Raw genomic sequence first — 22,257 nt, 5'->3', positions numbered from 1 at the left:
CAGATTTTTTGAGAAGTTTGATGTGTGAACAGCAACTTTCGGCCTCACACTTTTTCTGAGTTGTATTTTGTGTTGCAAATGAAATAAAGCGTGTTAACTGTTTGTGTACATAAGAGGTACACATGTCAGTAAGCAAAAACGAAGTAGAAACTAGACTTCTTTTCTGGAAGTTCTTTACACTATTATATTTCAAACAGACTATTAAAAAGATGTTTGTCGTAAATTATGGTTCACTTTTTTTTTAAATTAATGATTATCAAAAATTTCGGTAACTAAGTAATAGTTTTCTGTAAAAAAAGTATTTTTTATTTTTCAAATTTAAATCGTAAGAATAGCCTATTTTAGTTAACTAAGTTTTAAGACCGTATACAAAAATTTAGCCCTCTATCTTTAATAGTTTTTAAGCAGTGCGTATCAGAATTTCAAGTTAAAGTTAAAGAGTGTTTCTCTTCCTGTTCTGCATAACGGTCATGCATCCTGGGTCCATATTAATCTTGTTTCTGGTGTTGTTTTCCCTTACTTTCCTTTTTCAGACTTCTTTTTCTTCCTTCTTGATGACTTCCATCACTGATTTCTCTGCTTCAAAGAATCTCCTGCGATCAGTGGGAATTCATGTTCTTTGCATATTTAGTCCACCAATCACTCCAATTAATTCCATAACCTTAATTAAACCTTGTCACTGCACAACCGCAGAGACACTGTAGAGCGTCCAGCACACATATTTCTGATGTATCAGAACAGTTTTTGGAGTTTGTTCCCATATACAGTTGTTAAAATTCTCACCTGGGTTTCGAGTCCTAATATACAGTATAATTTCTTCTTTAATAATCTTGTGTCAACAATACACTAGAGGCTAAAAAGTCATAAAAACAAATAAGTGAGAACAAAATTCTGTTTTTAAGAGAGCTGTTTGACTGTCATGGGGGCGTCGTCCAGTGTGTCTGGTTTTAGGGCATTCTTCGGTACAGTTTCCTCAAATTAAACTTTTTCTTGTTCAGAAAACTACAAAGAATTTTTTAAGACAACATTTTAAAAAATTACACTTTTTAACATACTAGTCTCCTTAATTATACATCGTAAAGTATGTTTAAAGATTAATGTTCTCTTCTTCTTTATTGCAAAAAAAACTTGTATTTTCCCATAGGAAATAAAAGTCATTTTTCGACAAAATACCATTATTCTTAAAATTATGCTTCACAGCCTTGAGAAAACACATTTTGCTGCAACAAATCACACGAGCTGCTAAATGTTTACGTTTTTATTTCTGTGCAAATAGTTTCATCCGTGTTATCATCTGCCAAGCCGTTTAAAAGTTTTCTAGCTGAAGGGGTTTCAGCATATCGCATAAATCTAGTTAGCCATGAACGGTTATTTCAAAATTTATTACAGTTACGGACCACAAAATTTTTTAACAGGTTATTAATTTCGGACTATGATAACCATCTTCAGACCTGTGATCGAAAAATCGTCTGCATTCAGGTCTATGATCATCATAGATCGAAATTAATAATTTGAGGCAAAATTTTGTGCTCCGTAAGTGTAAATGCAAAATACATTTCGTGGTCTATTCAGCATGTCCATTCTTGACAATGTCATGCAGTACACCAGAGCTACATATATGCACCGTGATAAATAATCATTATATTACATTTTGCGTAATGGAAAAAAGAAAGTTGGATGGATAGGGTGAAGAAAGATGTACTAAGAGGAAAGCGAGAACAGATATCTTACTGTGTGCGATAAAAAGAAATAAACTGCATTTGACCTGTACTGATGGGACGAAATTTTAGGATCACCTGCTTAGTACCATGTTCGCACACTTTGGGAAGACAGTAAAGCAGTTATTCTGTGTGCCAGAAATTCTGGGTCACCAAGTACGGCGTCACAAGGTGCCCGTGGAAAGAACGTCTTCGTTTTCTATTGGCCGAGCAAGGCTTGACAGTATTTGCTCGCAAGAAATTTCCTTTACTGTGATTGGATAAAACACTATCCAGAAGCTCTCTTGTATCGGCAAGGGAGCTGGGTGGCGATGCCTGAGATAAAGAAGGTCGCGTCAGTTAAGGCTCGAGCTGACTGAATATTGTTTTATGAAAGAGTCTAGTGGCGGGGGTCACAGTGAACGCTCGTTCGTGTAAGGACGTTGTTAAATGTATTGTCGAGGAGTTGGGCAACAGCAGCCAAAGTGAACAGTCACACAGGTCATGTCGCTGTTCACAAGTTGCTATTCATGATAGTAATTTGGGGCGTGGGCCAGATCTGAGTGCGGTCACATAAGTGGATAATTCTTTGTAATTAACAGAGTTCGATTCGGTCATGAATTTCGACTGTACTGTACTGAGCAGTCTAAATACTTTTTTGTGCAATACATTGCACATAATTTTGAATGTACTGTGTTGAGAATTACAGCACGTAGTAAAATGCATCCCTTAGAACCATAATTGCGTCCTCTTTACTTAGAAGTGATTACGGATTTTACTACGATGATCATCGTTACAGCACCACTCCTGAACGGGACCACGACCAAGCGTATCCACTGCAGCGAGAGGGACAGCATTACAAGACGCAAGATGAGTGCTGTACCAGAAATACCGCGAGATGGGCGTGATATTGTTCATTTCCAATGACAACCTCCGCATGCGTGGCTAATCCGTTATAAGCAGATACGGGATACGTTACTCAAACGTGTGGAAGGTGTCGTGCAACGCATCAGGTCCAGAACCGTGATATAGTGGTTCTTGCTCCTGAAACCACTATAGTTCAGTTCTGTTTTTTGACAAGGACAGTCATTCATCTGGAGAAGAAATGAAACATGAAGGGGTGTAGCTGATCAACAATCGATGAAAGAAGGAAGTGCAGATAGATCAGGGAAATTCAGGAATACAGAAATACAAGTCGCTCAGGAATGAAATAAGTAGCAAGCGCAAGGAAGCTAAACGAAATGGTTGTCGGAAGGACTGTTTCAGCATAAAGGAAAGTCAAAATAATCTTCGGTGAAATTAAAAGCAAGGGTGTTATCGTTAACTGGCACGGGAATTGCACTGTAAATGCAGAGGAGAGAGTTGATAGGTAGAAAGAGTACGCTGAAGGCTTCTATGAGGGGAAGAATTTATTGACTTGATAGGAGAAACAGCAGTCGGTATAGAAGAGATAGGGAATCCAGTATTACGAGGGTCAGTCAAAAAGTAATGCCTCCGATTTTTTTTTCTACGTTTAATTGTCAGGAAATTTAAATGCAATTACATAGGTTGAAAACCACAACATTGAGGATCATTTTGTCATTTTTCAATGTAATCTCCGCCCATCTCTACAGTTTTGGTCCATCTTTGAACAAGGGCATGTATCCCAGCACGGTAAAAATCACAGCTCTGCTTCCTAAGCCATTGACGCACGGATGTTTTGACGGCCTCCTCATCTTCAAAATGAATCCCACGATGAGCTTCTTTTAGTGGCCCAAACAGATGGAAGTCTGATGGTGCCAGGTCAGGGCTGTATGGGGGATGAGGCAAAACTTCCCATCCAATTTTGACAATCTCGTCAGAGGTGTGACGACTGGTGTGTGGTCTTGCATTGTCATGCAAAAGAAGAACATCTGCCATTGATTTTGTTGGGCGAACTCGCTGAAGACGTGCTTTAAGTTTTTTGAGGGTTGTGACGTATTGAACAGAATTTATTGTGCATCCCTGCTCCAAAAAATCAACCAGAATCACACCCTCTGTATCCCAGAAAACTGTTGCCATAACTTTCCCTGCCGATCGCACAGTCTTGAATTTTTTCTTCCTCGGCGAGCTTGTGTGACGCCACTCCATTGACTGCCTCTTTGATTCGGGTTCAAAAAAATGAACCCATGTTTCGTCCCCGGTCACAATTTTTTTCAGAAACTCATCTCCCTCCAAACGGAAGCGCTGCAAGTGTTGGGAGGCTATTGTTTTCCTTGCCTCTTTATTCTGATCGGTTAACATTCTTGGAACCCACCGTGCACAAACTTTTGAGTGCCCCAATTGTTTAATAATCGTGATCACACTGCCTTTACTAAGAGAAATAATGCGACACACTTCATCTGCAGTCACCCGACGGTCACCACGAATGATGTCATCAACTTGCTGAATGTTGTGTGGAGTCACTGCACTCACCGGCCTGCCGCTCCGCTTTTCGTCAGTCAACGGTGTTTGCCCTTCAGCTTCCTTACAACGACGAACCCATCGTCTAACAGTGCTGACATCCACTGTCACAACACCATACACCTTCTTCAGTCTTTCATGAATGCGTATGGGCGTTTCACCTTCTGCATTCAAGAATTTAATCACACAACGCTGTCTCAAACGAACATCGATGTCGGCCATCTTACAAACTTCTGCTGTGCTGCCACCTGTTGACACAGAAAGTTACTACTGCAGTGGATTGCAGAAGAAGGTTTGAGGAATGGCGCCAAATTCAAATTTTTCACTTAACTTAATTTCTTTAAGTAGAAAAAAAATGGGAGGCATTACTTTTTGACCAACCCTCGTATAACCTTCCATTACAATTTCTAAAATCATTGAGTGAAGAGGCAACAAAACAATCATTCGAGATAGTGTGCAAACTGTATGAGTCTGGGAATATACATACTGACTTTCGGAAGAATATCATCCACACAATTCCGAAGACTGCAACAGATGACAAAAGCGAGAATTATCGAGCAATCAGCTTAACAGCCCATGCATCCAAGTTGCTGACAAGAATAATATACAGAAGACGTCTTAAATGACGATCAATTTGGCTCTAGGAAAGGTAAAAGCACCAGAGAGGTAATTCTGAAGTTGCGATTGATAAAGGAAGCAAGACTAAAGAAAAATCAAGAGACGTTCATTGGATTTGTCAATCCGGAAAAAGGATTCGACTGTATAAAATGGTGCAAGATGCTGGAAATTCTGAGAAAATTAGGGATAAGATATAGGGAGAGACAGGTAATATACAAAAGGGAATAATAGGAATGGACGACCAAGAACGAAACGTTCGGATTGAGAAGAGTGTCAGACAGGCTTGTAGTATTTCGCACCTACTATTCAACCTGTACATTGAAGAAGCAATGATGGAAACAAAAGAAAGGTTTAGGAGTGGAATTAAAATTCAAGGTGAAAGGATATCAATGATAAGATTCGATGAAAATAGTGTTATCCTATGTGAAAGTGAAGAAGAATTACATGAACTACTGAATGGAACTAATAGTCTAATCAGAACATGGATTGAGAATAAATCTAAGAAAGAAGGAAGTAATGAGAAGTAGTAGAGATGAGAACAGCTAGAAACTTAATATCAGGATTTATTGTCACGAAGTAGGTGAAGTTAAGGAATTCTACTGACTAGGAAGCAAAATAACCAATGGCGGACGGAGTAAGGAGGGCATCAAAAGCAGACTAGCGCTGGCGAAAAGGGCATTCCTGCCTAAGACAGGTCTACTAGTATCAAACGTAGGCCTTAATTTGAGGAAGAAATTTCTGGGAACGTACGTTTGGAGCACAGCATTGTATGGTAGTGAAACATGGACTGTGGGAAAACCGGAACAGAAGAGAATCGACGCATTTGATTTGTGGTGCTGCAGACGAATATTGAAAATTAGCTGGCCGGATAAGGTAAAGAATGCGGAGCTTCTGCGCAGAATCGGAAGGAATATGTGGAAAACACTTGCAAAGAGAAGAGATTGGACGATAGGACCTATTACGACATGAGGGAATGACTTCCATGGTACTAGAGGAAGCTATAGAGGGCAAAAACTATAGAGGAAGACAGAGACTGGAACACAGCTCACGTATGCAAGTTGCTAATGTAGTGACTTGGCAAGACAGCCAAGCCACTCGGAGGTAGCCGAAAGGCACGCGTTTAGCTCACGCAGACTGGCGTGAGGTCTGGAACAGTTAAGGGAATTAATAGTAGCAAATAAAGTACGTAGTTGATGTAATACTTAACGTTAATCCATAATTGGAGAACATTGCTCTTGTTGATACATCAATAACAATCTCTATATAAACTGGTAATGGTGCCTTGCTAGGTCGTAGCAAATGACGTAGCTGAAGGCTATGCTAACTATCGTCTCGGCAAATGAGAGCGTATTTGTCAGTGTAGCATCGCTAGCAAAGTCGTCTGTACAACTGGGGCGAGTGCTAGGAAGTCTCTCTAGACCTAACGTGTGGCGGCGTTCGGTCTGCAATCACTGACAGTGGCGACACGCGGGTCCGACGTATACTACCGGACCGCGGCCGATTTAAAGGCTACCACCTAGCAAGTGTGGTGTCTGGCGGTGACACCACATTCCTCCCCCGCAAATCGGCGTACGGTTGTGTTATAAGGCTTCCGCCCGCCGTGGGGAGGACCCCATGTTGACGTATGCAACGAGGTGGGGAGCCTAACAACAGGCGAGGCTGTGCCACCCGCACCCGGCCATTCGGTCCGAGGGGAGCTAGGAAATGCCTGAAAACTTAGTCCAGGGTGCACGCCAACATGCGGTATATGCGCCCTTAGGAGGGGCCGAAGGGTCGACCTCCATCGGGGCGGTGCACCCGACGGGCGAAGACGACATCTGGTCCGGAGCGGGCAAGAGTTCCATTTCGGAGGACAGCTGGTCACGGGAAGCGATCGGCGGCGCGTGACCCAGGGAGGCGCCCGGCGGTTGCAGCGACGCGTCCACTGCGGGCGTCGCCGGCGGGAGGACCGGCGGCGGCGGCGGCGGCGGCGGCGGCGCGTCGCCATGGGGCAAAATGTAAGGCAGCGTCGGTAACACCTGGGGATGAGGCGAGCCAGTAGATGGGTCCCCAGGGCGCTGACCTGACGGCACCGTCGCTGAAAGCAGACGGGGAGCGGCAGAACCCGTGCGACGACAGAGGCGCAGCTGATTGAGATGCCGACGCACCTCACCAGAGGCCCCCAAAACCAGATACATAGCGCGGCCGAGGCAGCGAAGAATGCGCCCTGCGAGCCAACGACGTGAACCGCGATAGTTGCGATAGTATACATCGTCGCCTGGAGCAAAAGCCGGTGGCGGCCACTGCACAGGAACCTGATGCGGCGGATGCAGCAAAGACATCAAGGTTCGAAGAGGACGACCGTGCAACAACTCAGCCGGCGAGCGACCATCTCGGGGCTGAGAGCGATACGAGGACAAGAAGAGCAATAACGCGTCCTCCCGAGAATGCGACTCTTAACTTCAACATCTGTGACTTGAAAGTCCGGACCAGTCGTTCAGCGGCACCGTTTCACTGAGGCGAAAACGGCGCGGATGTCAGATGTTGAATACCATTGGCCTTGCAGAATGACTGAAATTCTGCGGACATGAATTGTGCGCCATTGTCGGAAACAATAGTCTGTGGAAGACCTTCAATACAAAAGATAGCAGATAACGCTTGGATGGTGGCAGATGACGTCGTGGAAGGCATCTTGACAACAAAAGGAAAATTACTGAATGAATCGACCAGAACCAACCATCTAGCATTCCAGAATGTACCAGCAAAATCAATGTGTAAGCGTTGCCAAGGGGAAGTGGCTTTTGGCCATGCAAAGAATTTCCGCTGTGGTGCAGATTGTTGTTCGGCACACGCCATGCAAGAAGAGCACATATTCGTAATCGTGGCATCGATTCCGAACCAAGTACAGTGCTGACGAGCAAGTTGTTTCGTTCTCACTATACCCCAATGACCTTGGTGGAGAAGCCGTAAGACAGAGGACTGTAACGAACGTGGGACCACGACCTGGGACTGATCGTTATCAGAACGCAACAGCAAAACACCACGTCGAACAAAAAGTCTCTCCTTGTGAGCAAAAAATCGGCGAACCAACGGATCCTCGATCCGTGAATTTGACAAGGGCCATTGAGTAGCAACAAAACGCAAAACGGCAGCAAGGACAGGGTCAGCAGCTGTGGCTGTAGCTACACGACGAAAATCAATCGGAAACGATTCGACCACGTCATCGGTTTCCGCATCAATGAACATGCAAGCAAGTTCGGAAGAATCGAATGCTCTATCCTCAGCAAAAGGCAAACGGGACAACGCATCGGCGTTTCCATGCTTAGCAGTGGACCGATACAAGATATCATAGCGGTACTGCGAGAGGAAAATAGACCAGCGAATGAATTTCTGCGCTGTACGTGGAGGTACAGGCTTGTTCGGATGAAAAAGCGACGTCAAGGGTTTTTGGTCTGTGATGATGGTAAAGTGATGACCATACAAGAAATCATGAAACTTAGTAACACCAAATACGAGAGCCAAAGCTTCTTTCTCTGTGAATAATTTCTTTGCGCAGACGAGAGCAATTTGGACGCAAAGGCAATAGGGCGATCATGCGATCCATCTTTGTGCGCAAGCACAGCACCGATCCCGAAATCCGATGCATTTACCATCAACAAAAGGGGTTTCTGGGGATCGAATGGCGTAAGGCAAGTATTGGAAAGCAACGCCGATTTTAACTGACGAAAGGCGCGTTCGCATTCAGTCGTCCAGACGAACGGAACACCTTTACGGCGTAAGCGATGAAGTGGAGCTGAAATGGAAGAGGCGTGGCGCACATATTTATTATAGTAATTGATTTTTCCCAGCACACTCTGTAGCTGCTTCAAATTCTGCGGCGAAGGCAAGTCCTGTATGGCACGGAGGTGCTCTTGCCTGGAATGTATGCCTTGGGCATTGATTACGTGTCCCAGATAGGGTAAGTCACGAGCAAAAAACACACATTTGTCCTTCCGCAAGCGAAGACCATTTTGTCGCAAGACCTGAAATAATGTTCTGAGACTGGCTAAATGTTCTTCTTCCGTCTTTCCGGAGATCACAATATCGTCCAGATAGTTTGCTGCAGTAGGGACCGAGGCACAAACAGTTTGCAGATATTGCTGAAACAGTGCAGGGGCGGATGCACACCCGAATGGCAGTCTTTTGAATCGGTACAAATCAAGATGCGTGTTAACCACCAAGACGCGCTGGGAGTCTTCAGCCACTGGTATTTGCAAGTACGCATCTGCGAGGTCCAACTTCGAAAAATATTTACCCGGGCACAGTTTGTCAAAAAGGTCTTCCGGGCGGGGTAAAGGAAAAGGTGTAATCACTAGTAGGGGATTCACCGTTGCCTTGAAGTCCACACAAAGTCTCAATTTTCCGGAAGGTTTTGGCAAAATTACTAAGGGTGAGGCCCAGAGAGAAGCCTGCACACGTTCAATCACACCTTGTGGTTCCAAATCGTGTAACGTTCTTGCGACCTCATCACGCGATGCGTGGGGAACATTGCGCACTCTGAAAAATTTCGGTTGCGTGTTGACTTTCAGTTCCAAATGTGCTTTATAGTTCTTGGCGCAACCAAGGCCCGGTGCAAAAATGTCTGCAAATTCTTCACGTAGACGAGAAACACTGGCTGAAGGCACAGTCTGGTTCACTGATAGGACCTGATTGACTATAGACAAGTTAACCAACTGAAATAAATCTAAACCAAACAAGTTCACTGCAGAAGAAGAACGAAGTACGTACAATGACACAAGTTTTGTTTGTCCCTTGTATGTTGCAAGAAGGCTGCACTGTCCTAACACAGGGATATTCTGACCGGAATAACTATGTAACAACATTTGCGGCACGCAATGGAGGTGTGCCCAGTTGTTTGTACGTGTCTTTATTGATTAGTGAAACTGCAGCTCCGGTATCGAGCTGGAATGGGACCACGTTGCCATTAATGTCCAAGTCTACAAAAAGTTTATTGTCCTGCTGACGACAAGAGCGACTGTCTTGTGCAGCGTGAACAGACACTGGTACAGAATCACTTGCGACGTGACGGGATTTCCGTTGATGTCGACGCACACTATTTGTGGGACGAACACAGTCACTGTTAGAGACAGTGGCACTGGGCGGAGTGGAATGAATTACATGAATGTCCATGGGCGAAGGTTCATGAGCCTGAGTATTCTTGGTTCGATTCCGATTCCGGCGCGACGTAAAAGGGCCTGGAATGGTTGCGAGTGTCCGATCTAAGCTTTTTCTGGCAAACACTCTGAACATGTCCTTTTTTATTACAGAAAGAGCAAATAGCTTGGCGTGACGGGCAATTCTCACGCGAATGTCTAGTTGCACACCGCGGACATGATTTTAGCACTGCATTTGCTTGCTTGCGCGGAACACGTAGCGGAGAGCTTGGCGGCAGCTGCGCGGACGGGTGCGAGGGCTGTTTACTGTTCCGTGCCACTCGCCCGGCGGGCCGATTAATGTGACACACAGCTGGCGAAGTTTCAAATGATTCCTGAGCAAAGTCAAGTGTGTCCTGCCTATCCAATATGTCCATCACTTGTTTAAGGGAGGGACTGACTAGTTTCAAAATCTGTTCCCTTATACAAACATCAGAAACGTTCTGAGCAATTGCATGACGCACCATAGTATCTGAATAAGGGAGTCCACATTCACACTCAAAAGCACAATCCCTAGTAAGGCCTTGCAAAGTTGCAACGCACTCCCTATTAGTCTGAACGGCTGTACATTTTGTACGAAAGAAAGTATACTTTCTTGCAACTACATTGACCGATTCTTTGAAATATGCATCTAATGCAGACAAAATTTCGTCGTAGGACAGAGTTGCTACGTCGCGTCGGGGAAATAATTTCCCTACACACGGTACATAGAGACTCCGACGCATGCCAACAAAAAAGCCTGCCGCTCGTTACCTTGAATTCTGTAGGCGGCGAGATGGAATCCAAATTGGCGTGACCACTCCGGCCAGCTTTCCAGTGCCGCATCAAAAGGACGAAAAGGTGGTGCAACAGCATGTTGTAGCGGCGGTAGTGGTGGAGCGGCGGCGGCCGCATCGTTTTGCATTGCACGTTGACCCTGGACGAGCTGTCCAAGGGCATCCAATAAGGCCTGCGTCTGCTGATTCTGCAAGCGATAAAATTCGGACAGTAGATCTGGAGATTGTGGCGAAGCCATGACACAAGTAATTTAAGCAAGTATAAAGAAGAAGACCGGTTTTACACTCGTCGCCAAACTGTAGTGACTTGGCAAGACAGCCAAGCCACTTGGAGGTAGCCGAAAGGCACGCGTTTAGCTCACTCAGACTGGCATGAGGTCTGGAACAGTTAAGGGAATTAATAGTAGCAAATAAAGTACGTAGTTGATGTAATACTTAACTTTAATCCATAATTGGAGAACATTGCTCTTGTTGATACATCAATAACAATCTCTATATAAACTGGTAATGGCGCCTTGCTAGGTCGTAGCAAATGACGTAGCTGAAGGCTATGCTAACTATCGTCTCGGCAAATGAGAGCGTATTTGTCAGTGTAGCATCGCTAGCAAAGTCGTCTGTACAACTGGGGCGAGTGCTAGGAAGTCTCTCTAGACCTAACGTGTGGCGGCGCTCGGTCTGCGATCACTGACAGTGACGACACGCGGGTCCGACGTATACTACCGGACCGCGGCCGATTTAAAGGCTACCACCTAGCAAGTGTGGTGTCTGGCGGTGACACTACAGCTAACAAGAAGAATGGAAAAGAAAATTGAAGATGTCTTAGACGACGATCAATTTGGCTCTAGGAAAGGTAAAGGCACGAGACAGGCAATTCTAACGTTGCAATTGATAATGGAAGCAAGACTAAAGAAAAATCAAGAGACGTTCAACGGAATTGTCAATCTGGAAAAAGCATTCGACAATGTAAAATGGTGCAAGATGAGGATGTAGGTTGCGAATGCCACTCTGAGATGAAAAGGATTGCACAGGAGAAGAAAAAAGGGAAAAGTCCTACAGAGGGGTGAGTGGAGACACCTCTGCGTGAAGTCAGGACAGCTATTTGGAACTTGGCTAGTAAAACATTGTTAAAGCTCAATCATTTACTCTCAAAGTTTACAAATTGTCGTTCTTGTGACCAGCCTCAGCTACTGCTCATTAGGCAGCATGTGGGATTTTAGCTGACGCCTGCAAAGTAGATCCATGGCTGCATACTCACTCGAGGTTTAGCGACCCCAGTGCGGCGCAGCCATCGCTCAGTGGGAAGCGGTCTCGAGCTGGCTGCTGGAATGTCCTCTGCCCTCTTCAAATTCTACGATAACTCTTGACGGCCCATCTGCGATGTATATGGTGTTCATAGTTGCGTGGTGGGTTGAACGTTTCCCAAACCCTGGCAGGTTTTAGCACCCAGAGGCGCCTGTGTGTTGAACAGGAACTCTGACTCCGGGAGTCCCTGTTGCTGGCTTTAACCTTGAAGTTCAGAGCCAGCAGCAAACTGTGATGTCGTTTTGTCGGAAAACAGTCAGTTCCTCCATCACTAGATGGTAAGTGGCAAACAGCATAAAGTTCATCGATTACATCTTTGGCTTGTTCATAGACTGTCCTGCACCATCTAGGACATAGTTCACTACAGTATCCTAGACTTGGAATCATGCAGTTTTTAGCATAGTTGTCTTTCAGTAACCGTATATAAGATTCAATGGAGAAATGTCATGGGCAAACGACTGTAAATAAATATTAATATGTTGATTGTGGTGTCACTGCCAGACACCACACTTGCTAGGTGGTAGCTTAAATCGGCCGCGGTCTATTAGTACATGTCGGACCCGCGTGTCGCCACTGTGTGATCGCAGACCGAGCGCCACCACACGGCAGGTCTCGAGAGACGTACGAGAACTCGCCCCAGTTGTACGACGACGTTGCTAACGACTATACGGACGAAGCCTTTGCTCTCATTTGCCGAGAGACAGTTAGAATAGCCTTCAGCTAAGTTAATGGCTACGACCTAGCAAGGCGCCAATTGTATCAGTGCATGTATCTTACGAGTCTCATTTGTATAGTCAAGAGAGATGTACCAAAGGAAGCATTAAAAGTTAAGTATATTCCAAAGCTACGTATTTTCTTTATAGCAGTCATAACTTATCCTGTTCCAGACTTGACGCCAGTCGGCGTGTGTGTACGCGTGCCTTTCGGCTTCCTCCTCAGTGTGGCGTGACTAGCTTGTTACGCCACAACATTGATCAATGTCTTCATAGGAATGAAATTTTAATAACCCTACAAAATAATACATACAAAAATAGTCGTAAATTTGACAGAAACGCCGGCCGCTGTGGTCGAGCGGTTCTAGGTGCTTCAGTCCGGAAATGCGCTGCTGCTACGGTCGCAGGTTCGAATCCTGCCTCGGGCGTGGATATCTGTGATGTCGTTAGGTTAGTTAGGTTTAAGTAGTTCTAAATCAAGGGGACTGATGATCGCAGATGTTAAGTCCCATAGTGCTTACAGCCATTTGAACAATTTTGATATAAACATTAACAGATATGAGAAATGTCATACCATGGAAAGGTTATTATTTACATCTACATCTACATATACATGAATACTCTGCAAGTCACATTTAAGTGCCTGGCAGAGGATTCATCGAACCACCTTCACAGTTCTCTATTATTCCAATCTCGTATAGCACGCGGAAAGAACGAACACCTATATCTTTCCGTACGAGCTCTGATCCCCCTTATTTTATCTTTGTGATCGTTCCTCCCTATGTAAGTCGGTGTCAACGAAATATTTTCGCATTCGGAGGAGAAAACTGCTGGTTGGAATTTCGTGAGAACATTCCGTCTCAATGAAAAACACCTTTCTTTTAATGATGTCCAGCACAAATCCTGTATCATTTCAGTGACACTCACTCCCATATTTCGCGATAATGCAAAACGTACTCCCTTCTTTGAACTTTTTCGATGTACTCCTTCATTCCTACCTCGTATGGATCCCACACCGCGCAGCAGTATTCTAAAAGAGGATAGACAAGCGTAGTGTAGGCAGTCTCCTTAGTAGATCTGTTACATTTTCTAAGTGTCCTGACAATAAAACGCAGTCTTTGGTTAGCATTCACCACAACATTTTCTATGTTTTCCTTCCAGTTTAAGTTGTTCGTAATTGTAATACCTAGGTGTTTTGTTGAATTTACGGCTTTAAAATCAGACTGATTTATTGTGTAACCGAAGCTTAACGAGTTCCTTTTAGCACTCATGTGGATGGCCACTTTTCGTACCATTCAGATGATTTTTTCTAAATCGTTTTGCAGTTTGTTTTGATCTTCTGATGACTTTAGCGTCACCTGCAAACAACCGAATACGGCTGCTCAGATTGTCTCCCAAATCGTTTATATAGATAAGGAACAGCAAAGGGCCTATAACACTACCTTGGGGAACGCCAGAAATCATTCTGTTTTACTCGTTGGCTTTCCGTCAGTTTCTACGATCTGTGAGGTCTCTGACAGGCAATCACAAATCCCGTCACATACCTAAGACGGTATTCCATAAGCACGCAATTTCACTACAAGCCGCTTGTGGGTACAATGTCAGAAGCCTTCCGGAAATCCAGAAATACGGTATCAATTTGAAATCCCTTGTCAATAGCACTGAACTTTTCATGCGAATAAAGAGCTTGTTGTCTTACACAAGAACGATGTTTTCTAAATACGTGTTGACTGTGTATCAATAGACAGTTTCCTTCGAGGTAATCCATAATGTTCGTACACAACGCATGTTCCAAAATCCTGCTGCATATCGACATTACTGATATGGGCCTGTAATTAAGTGGATTACTCCTGCTACCATTCTTGATTATTGGTGTGACCTGTGCAACTTTCCAGTCTTTGGGTACGGATCTTTCGTCAAGCTAACGGTTGTATATGATTATTAAGTATGGAGCTAATGCATCAGCATACTCTGAAAGGAACCTAACTAGTATACAGTCTGCACCAGAAGACCTGCTTTTATTACGTGATTTAAGTTGCTTCACTACTCCAATGATATTTACTTCTACGTTACTCATGTTGGCAGCTGTTCTTGATTCGAATTCTGGAGTATTTAGTTCGTCTTCTTTTGTGAAGGCATTTCGGAAGGTTGTGTTTCGTAACTCTGCTTTGGCAGCACTGTCTTCGATAGTATCTTCATTGCTATCGCGCAGAAAAGGCATTGATTGTTAATTACCGCTAACATACTTCACATACGACCAGAACCTCTTTGAATTTTCTGTTAGGTTTAATGTTTCGGTGTGGAAACTATTATAAGCGTCTCCCATTGAAGTGGGAGCTTCTGTGAAAGAACGCCAGTCTTGAAGATTTTTCCTCTGTTTAAATTTGGCATGTTTGTTTCGCTGTTTCTGCAACGGCGTTCTGACCCGTTTTGTGTACCAAGGAATATCAGTTCCAGCGTTTGTTAATTTATTTGGTATAAATCTCTCAATTACTAGAGATACTATTGCTTTGAATGCAAGCCACATCTGGTCTACACTTATATTATTAATATGGAAGGAGTGGAGATTGTCTCTCAGGAAGGCGTCAAGTGAATTTTTATCTGCTTTTTTGAATAGGTATATTTTTCGTTTATTTTTGGAGAACTTGGGTGTTACAATATTCAGTCTCGCTACGACGGCCCTGTGTTCACTAATCCCTGAATCGGTTTTGATGCTCGTTATTAACTCAGGATTATTTGTTACTAAGAGGTCAAGTGTTCAAATGGCTCTGAGCACTATGGGACTTAACTTCTGAGGTCATCAGTCCCCTAGAACTTAGAACTACTTAAACCTAAGGACATCACACACATCCATGCCCGAGGCAGGATTCGAACCTGCGACCGTAGCGGTCGCGCGGTTCCAGACTGTAGCGCCTAGAACCGCTCTGCCACTCCGGCCGGCGGTCAAGTGTGTTTTCACAACCGTTCACTATTTGCGTGGGCTCATGGACTAACTGCTCGAAATAATTTTCAGAGAATGCGGTTAGCACAATTTCGGATGATGTTTTATGCGTTCCTCCGGAATAAAACATGTATTTTCGCCAGCATATCGGACGTAAATTAAAGTCACCACCAACTATAATCGTATGGGCCGGATACGTGTTTGAAATCAAACTCAAATTTTCTTTGAACAGTTCAGCAGCTGTATCATCTTATAACACTTAAACAGCGTATTTACGTACCTTACGTAATCAAATACCAAATTTGGTTTATTACGTATTATGCCCCAACAGAACAAACTAGCCCTGTCACGGAAAAGCCACGTATAACACTTCCTCTCTGCTACTATTACTGCACCATAACTTCAATGCTAGAAACAGGTTGTGACATAAAACTATTTTGTAAAAGCAATTATGGTATAAAGCAGCAGAGCAGTGTTACCCTCTGAGAGGAATTTTGTTGTGTTGACCGTGTTATTCCTAATGGGAGTGGCTTATCGGAAGTGAAAGTCAGAATTACGTAAATAATTAAACAGTGACAAACAAAATATTGCCTATCTGCACTGTTTAATTGATAAAGAAAACGGTCGCCAGCCTAACTAGGCAAGAGAATGATTGACATTCTCGTTCAAGAAAATAGTTATTAGTAACTCTAATGGGTAAACACAACCTATACTTGGCCACACGCGAGTGCAATGAACTCTGACACAGTCATATGTTTACGGTAAGAGTGAAACTAACAGTTGGAGCAGCACTAGCTATTTGCAAAATTATAACAGGTACAGAAAAACACTATCACCTTCAGGGATTACACAAACTGAGTGGTCTTTATACTGTTAATATGCACACAAGAGAGACAAACAGTAATCATGAACATATAATTTCCTACTATGCAATTTTCCACTTTTTTCTACCATGAGACATAAAACTAACACTTAGGTAAGATACTAACTCACTTTCTGCGATTTACAACAGGCATTAATGTGATCATTTACTTTAAGCAAAACTTTATAAGCCTCAGTCTTAATAACTTTTACTTTGAAGTTGGTAACAACACATTAATAAGCATTTTTAATAAGAAAATTATTTTCAGCAAGCATCATTAACTTTAACTCACTCTCTTTACTATGTTCAAGACGCATTAAATAGAAAACTGGGTTTTAACCTACTTTCAGTAAGGACACTCGGTAATCACTTTAGTTCAAACGGAAAGGAACCTGAGAGGTGTTATGATGAGGAGAAAAATCAAGGTTGGTACATAAATTCAGATATAAATTACCTTATATTTCAGCACATTAGCACATCCATTAAGCTGATCCTTCACTGTACATCATTATAGTATTACGTTACAGTGATTGCGCAACGTGGTGGCAACTGCATGTTGGTAGGTGGAATTGCAGGCAGAATTGCTGGACTCTCTCATTTCTTGGTGGCGATGATAGATACAAATTCCAGAATAGTTCCAGCTATTTATCCATCCATCCGAGGCCTTGGAAAGAAGCAGGAAAAGCCTCTCTCGGAACCAGCACAATTTGTATCTTTTACATGGCAGTGCACAGACTCGTAGCTCGCCTCCGACTCGTAGCTCGCCTCCGACTCGTAGCTCGCCTCCGACTCATTGCTCGTCCCCAACTGCTGGCTCGTCTCCGACTGACTATCAGTTCCACCTTTTCCACCTAAGCCAACCACAATTTGCGCGCGCTACACAGTTCCGTTCCCGAGGGGAACCACTACACCTCTTATACACAGAATACTAAGAGCCCTAAGTGAGGATCAGCAATTTACATAACAGTAAACAACCCTTTTAAACAAAACAGAACATTTGCACATATAGACATTTGTACAAAAAATTATTCACACAAAATTACAATTATATACAGTAAGTTTTGTTCCCTCCAAATGGGTCAAAGCATTTAAACGAGAGATATGCTACACAACATACAATCAAATCATGACATCAAAGTTTTAACAAAGAAAGGAGTATACAGTTTTGTGTTACCTATTCAAACAAACACATTTATAGAAGCACAGCAATGTAACATTAAATGAAACAAAAGCAAAATAAATCAGTACAGCATTAGAGCTATGGTGTTACAATCTGAATTGGGAGTTTGGTAAAAGGATCCAATAATTATTTTATTCCGGTTGCCAACAATAAGCTCTGGCGTTACCAACTCCCAGGAACTACTATGTACTTCAATTTCGCGACAAGATGAACTAGTTCTAACAGCAACAAACACGCCACTGCCAACCGTGTTCAGCCCGTTCTTTCCGAACACCGATAGGTTATTCACAAATATTTCGGCTGAGCTTATATCCGGCTTTAGTCAGCTTTCAGTGTCTATATCGATTTGAGCGTCAGTGCTTTCTATTAGCGCTTGGAGCTCTTCTACTTTCCCAACACAACTACGACAGTTTACAAGTGTTATACCGGTGGTTCCTGTATCTACGTTCTTCCTGTGTTCGGCCTGCACCCTTTGTGACTGAAGCCCTTCTTGTGTTTTCCCGAGACCCTATAACCTAAAAAAACCGCCCAGTCCACGCCACACAGCCCCTGATACCCGTGTAGCCGCTTCCTGCGTATAGTGGACACCTGACCTATTCAGCGGAGCCCGAAATCCAACCACCCTTTGACGCAAGTAGAGGAATCTGCAACCTACACGGTCGCAGAACCGTCTGAGCTTCTGATTCAGACCCTGCACTCGGCTGTGTACCAGAGGTCCGCAATCGGTCCTATGGACTATGCTGCAAATGGTCAGTTCTGCTTTCATCTTGCAAGCAAGACTGGCAGCCTTTACAACTTCTGATAACCGCACGAAATCGGAGAGAATCTCTTCTGATCCAAGGGACACACATCATTGGTACCGACGTGAGCCACCACCTGCAGTTGGCTGCACCCTGTGCTCTTCACGGCATCCGGGAGGACTCGTTCCATATCTGGAATGACTCTACCCAGCATTCACATGGCGTTCACATTGGTTTTCTTTCCCTTCTTGGCAGCCATGTCCCAACTATCAATAATCCCACCCTCTCTGACTGCCTGGATGTTGCAGGTTGAGTGGTTTCCTCTGAAACAGGATAGGATACAGCATCTGGCTCAGCGACAGTGTCAGCCACAGACAGCACCTGGAACCTTTTTGTCAGACAAACCGTGGAGGCCATACCTGTGGCCATCTGGGTAGTCTTTCGCCGCCTACTACATACGCCCCTGGACGACCTCCCACTCGATCACAGGTGAGGGGTCAACCTCAGTGCAAGCAGTAACTGGGCTGGCCACCGGTGAGGACCGATTGGAGGACTAGAACGTGCTAGACGTCTGTTGAAATACTCACGGCCGACCCACAGCAGCGGTGCCCATCCACTGCAGCCTCAAGCTGTGTAAGCGAAGCCAGCACAGCCTGGAGCTGAGAGCGATGTGTCATCAACTCGGCTCGCATCTGCACTCAACAATCACAGTTCCTGTCCATACTAAAGACTGTGGAAAAGTAAACTATGCAGATAAACGGACTATCGGCCCTTGCTGTGCAACTCTACTGTAGATCCTGAAGAAAATGCAGGAACTGTGTCTAATAAATTAGTTTAACACGCAGCATTTGAAATACCTAACTACCCAAGCACTCAGGTGAAAGTAAATAATCCGCTCCTGCTTAGGAACTTGTAAAAGTCACTAAATCGGTTACTTCCCTGTTGCTGCATCTGTCTCGGCCAGCTGCTGCTGCCTGACTACAATGCGAGGAGCCATAGTCAAAGTTTTCAGCAAACATTCTCACATTAAGAATTAAAAATTAAAAAAGTTCCAATCTTTGGTAGATGTATCTTGCAAGGGCCAGCATCAAACTGACTGGTCCAGTGGCTTACATTGCTGCTACAAAAACAGGACAAGTTGCTCCGCCTATCAGGTGCAGTCACTGACATATGCCCATTTGAGACATTATAACAGAAATAATCGAATTAAACAGCAGTTAATTATGGAAAAACAAAATTCAAAGAATGAAAGCTTAATGAATTTTTGAAAGTACAAAATAGTCAGGTAAATGAAGTGCAACTAAGAGCCATGTATTAGTTTACAGAAATCCATTACACGAAGTACAGAATCCTGTAGAATATTTACAAGAACAGCTGCACAGCCCAAAAAAAAAATCTACATGAAGGAAACTTTAGTAGTACATGTCTATATGAGACTACCTGGCAGACTGAAACTGTCTGTCGAAACGAGACTCGAACTCAACACCTTCGTGCCTTTCGAGGCCAAGTGCTCTACCAACTGCCAATGCACTACTGACAGCTGCTTCTCCACATTCCCCCCCCCCCCCCCCCCCCCACCAAAGCTTCTATATGAGGTTTGAGGAAAAAAAAAGATGTTTTGGAACTAGAGGTATGGATACATAGTAAAACGTAAAGCAATCAAAATGCTGCCAGTAATGGTTTAAAGCCATTAAAAAAAAGGTACATAATTGTAGCTGTTCCTTGAGGATAAGGTCATCGTTCTTAGAAATGTGCTTGAAAATCTCTGTCTCTTCGAGTACACCGAACCTGTGACCTTTCTTTTCCTTTTGTAAAATGCAAATTTCTTCGAAACTTTTCGGTTTGTGGCAGAAAATTAACAGATGATCAGCAAAAGTGGAATTATGTACGTTAGTACCTCTTTTTTCCAATAAATTTACCTTATACCTGACATTGAATGATCTTCCAGTTTGTCCTACTTAATAAACAGAACCATATCACAAGTGATTTTATGAACTCCTATACTGTACACAGGAGCAACTGTGACCTTGAGACTGTGAATAAGATTTTTCTGTAAGTTATTGTGTGTAGAAAGGGCAAATTTGCATCCATATTTTTTAAAAGTGGACGAATTCTATAATAAATACCGCCTAAAAATGTCATCGAAAAAGGTTTTTTATACTCATTACTGTCAGAAACAGGACTGATGCCTGAGGTAGTCACTATTACCGTGAATGCCATCGATCCCAGTGATCGACACATCATGAGAGCTGGAGGGCTGTGGTATATAAAGTAGTGAAGATCATCCTTTCTCCTAGTGTTGTAGCCGTGTACACTGCTATTACTTTTGAATTCGTTCGGATTGTTAATAACAAATTTCATAAGTGAATATATATATTGTGAGGCTAGAGTAAAGATCTCTAGCTCTTTAAATAAGTGTCTGCACTATGGTCTTGGATGAGCTCCAGCAATTATTCTGATTACACGCTTTTGTGCAATAACACTCATTTACTCAGTGATGAGTTACCCCAGAATTTCTAAACCTTACTATTCTGTGTCACAACAGCCCACAGGTACCATGATGCCTTTGATTAGTACCACACATCTCATGGAAGCGTAACACATTATGTGCTTATAGCAGCTGTTTGCCTGTTGACAGTGTATCCAAATACGACCTGGTGTAGGAGAAAACGATCTGTGTACCATAAGGCCACACATTTCCATTAACCTATGGTCCTATCATGATGATCCCATACCTACTGCAATCATAAATGATGGTGCAGTTGTGACAACAAGGGAACACATACGGAGTTTTCACCGCAAAAACCTATGTTTAACAACATGCATTGAACGGTGAGCTCCAAAATACTTGCATATGCGCTAGTATTACTGCCTTTCGTGAGTTTTGCCACAATAGCAGCCTTGTTTATGTTGTTATATTGTTAATTGATGAAAGGAGAAAATATAAAAATGCAGTAAATGAAGCAGGCAAAAAGGAATACAAACGTCTCAAAAATGAGATCGACAGGAAGTGCAAAATGGCTAAGCAGGTGTGGCTAGAGGACAAATGTAAGGATGTAGAGGCTTTTCTCACTAGGGGTAAGATAGATACTGCCTACAGGAAAATTAAAGAGACCTTTGGAGAGAAGAGAACCACTTGTATGAATATCAAGAGCTCAGGTGGCAACCCAGATCCAAGCAAAGAAGGGAAGGCAGAAAGGTGGAAGGAGTATATAGTCTATACAAGGGCGATGTACTTGAGGACAATATTATGGAAATGGAAGAGGATGTAGATGAAGATGAAATGGGGGATACGATACTGCGTGAAGAGTTTGACAGAGCACTGAAAGACCTGAGTCGAAACAAGGCCCCCGGAGTAGACAACATTCCATTGGAACTACTGACGGCCTTGGGAGAGTCAGTCCTGACAAAACTCTACCATCTGGTGAGCAAGATGTATGAAACAGGTGAAATACCCTCAGACTTCAAGAAGAATATAATAATTCCAATCCCAAAGAAAGCAGGTGTTGACAGATGTGAAAATTACCGGACAATCAGTTTAATAAGCCACAGCTGCAAAATACTAACACGAATTCTTTACAGACGAATGGAAAAACTAGTAGAAGCCGGCCTCGGGGAAGATCAGTTTGGATTCCGTAGAAATACTGGAACACGTGAGGCAATACTGACCTTACGACTTACCTTAGAAGAAAGATTAAGGAAAGGCAAACCTACGTTTCTAGCATTGGTAGACTTAGAGAAAGCTTTTGACAATGTTGACTGGAATACACTCTTTCAAATTCTAAAGGTGGCAGGGGTAAAATACAGGGAGCGAAAGGCTATTTACAATTTGTACA

The sequence above is a fragment of the Schistocerca nitens genome, chromosome 10, assembly GCF_023898315.1.
Source record: "Schistocerca nitens isolate TAMUIC-IGC-003100 chromosome 10, iqSchNite1.1, whole genome shotgun sequence".
Classification (NCBI taxonomy): domain Eukaryota; kingdom Metazoa; phylum Arthropoda; class Insecta; order Orthoptera; family Acrididae; genus Schistocerca; species Schistocerca nitens.
Note: the sequence above shows the minus strand (reverse complement) of the source record.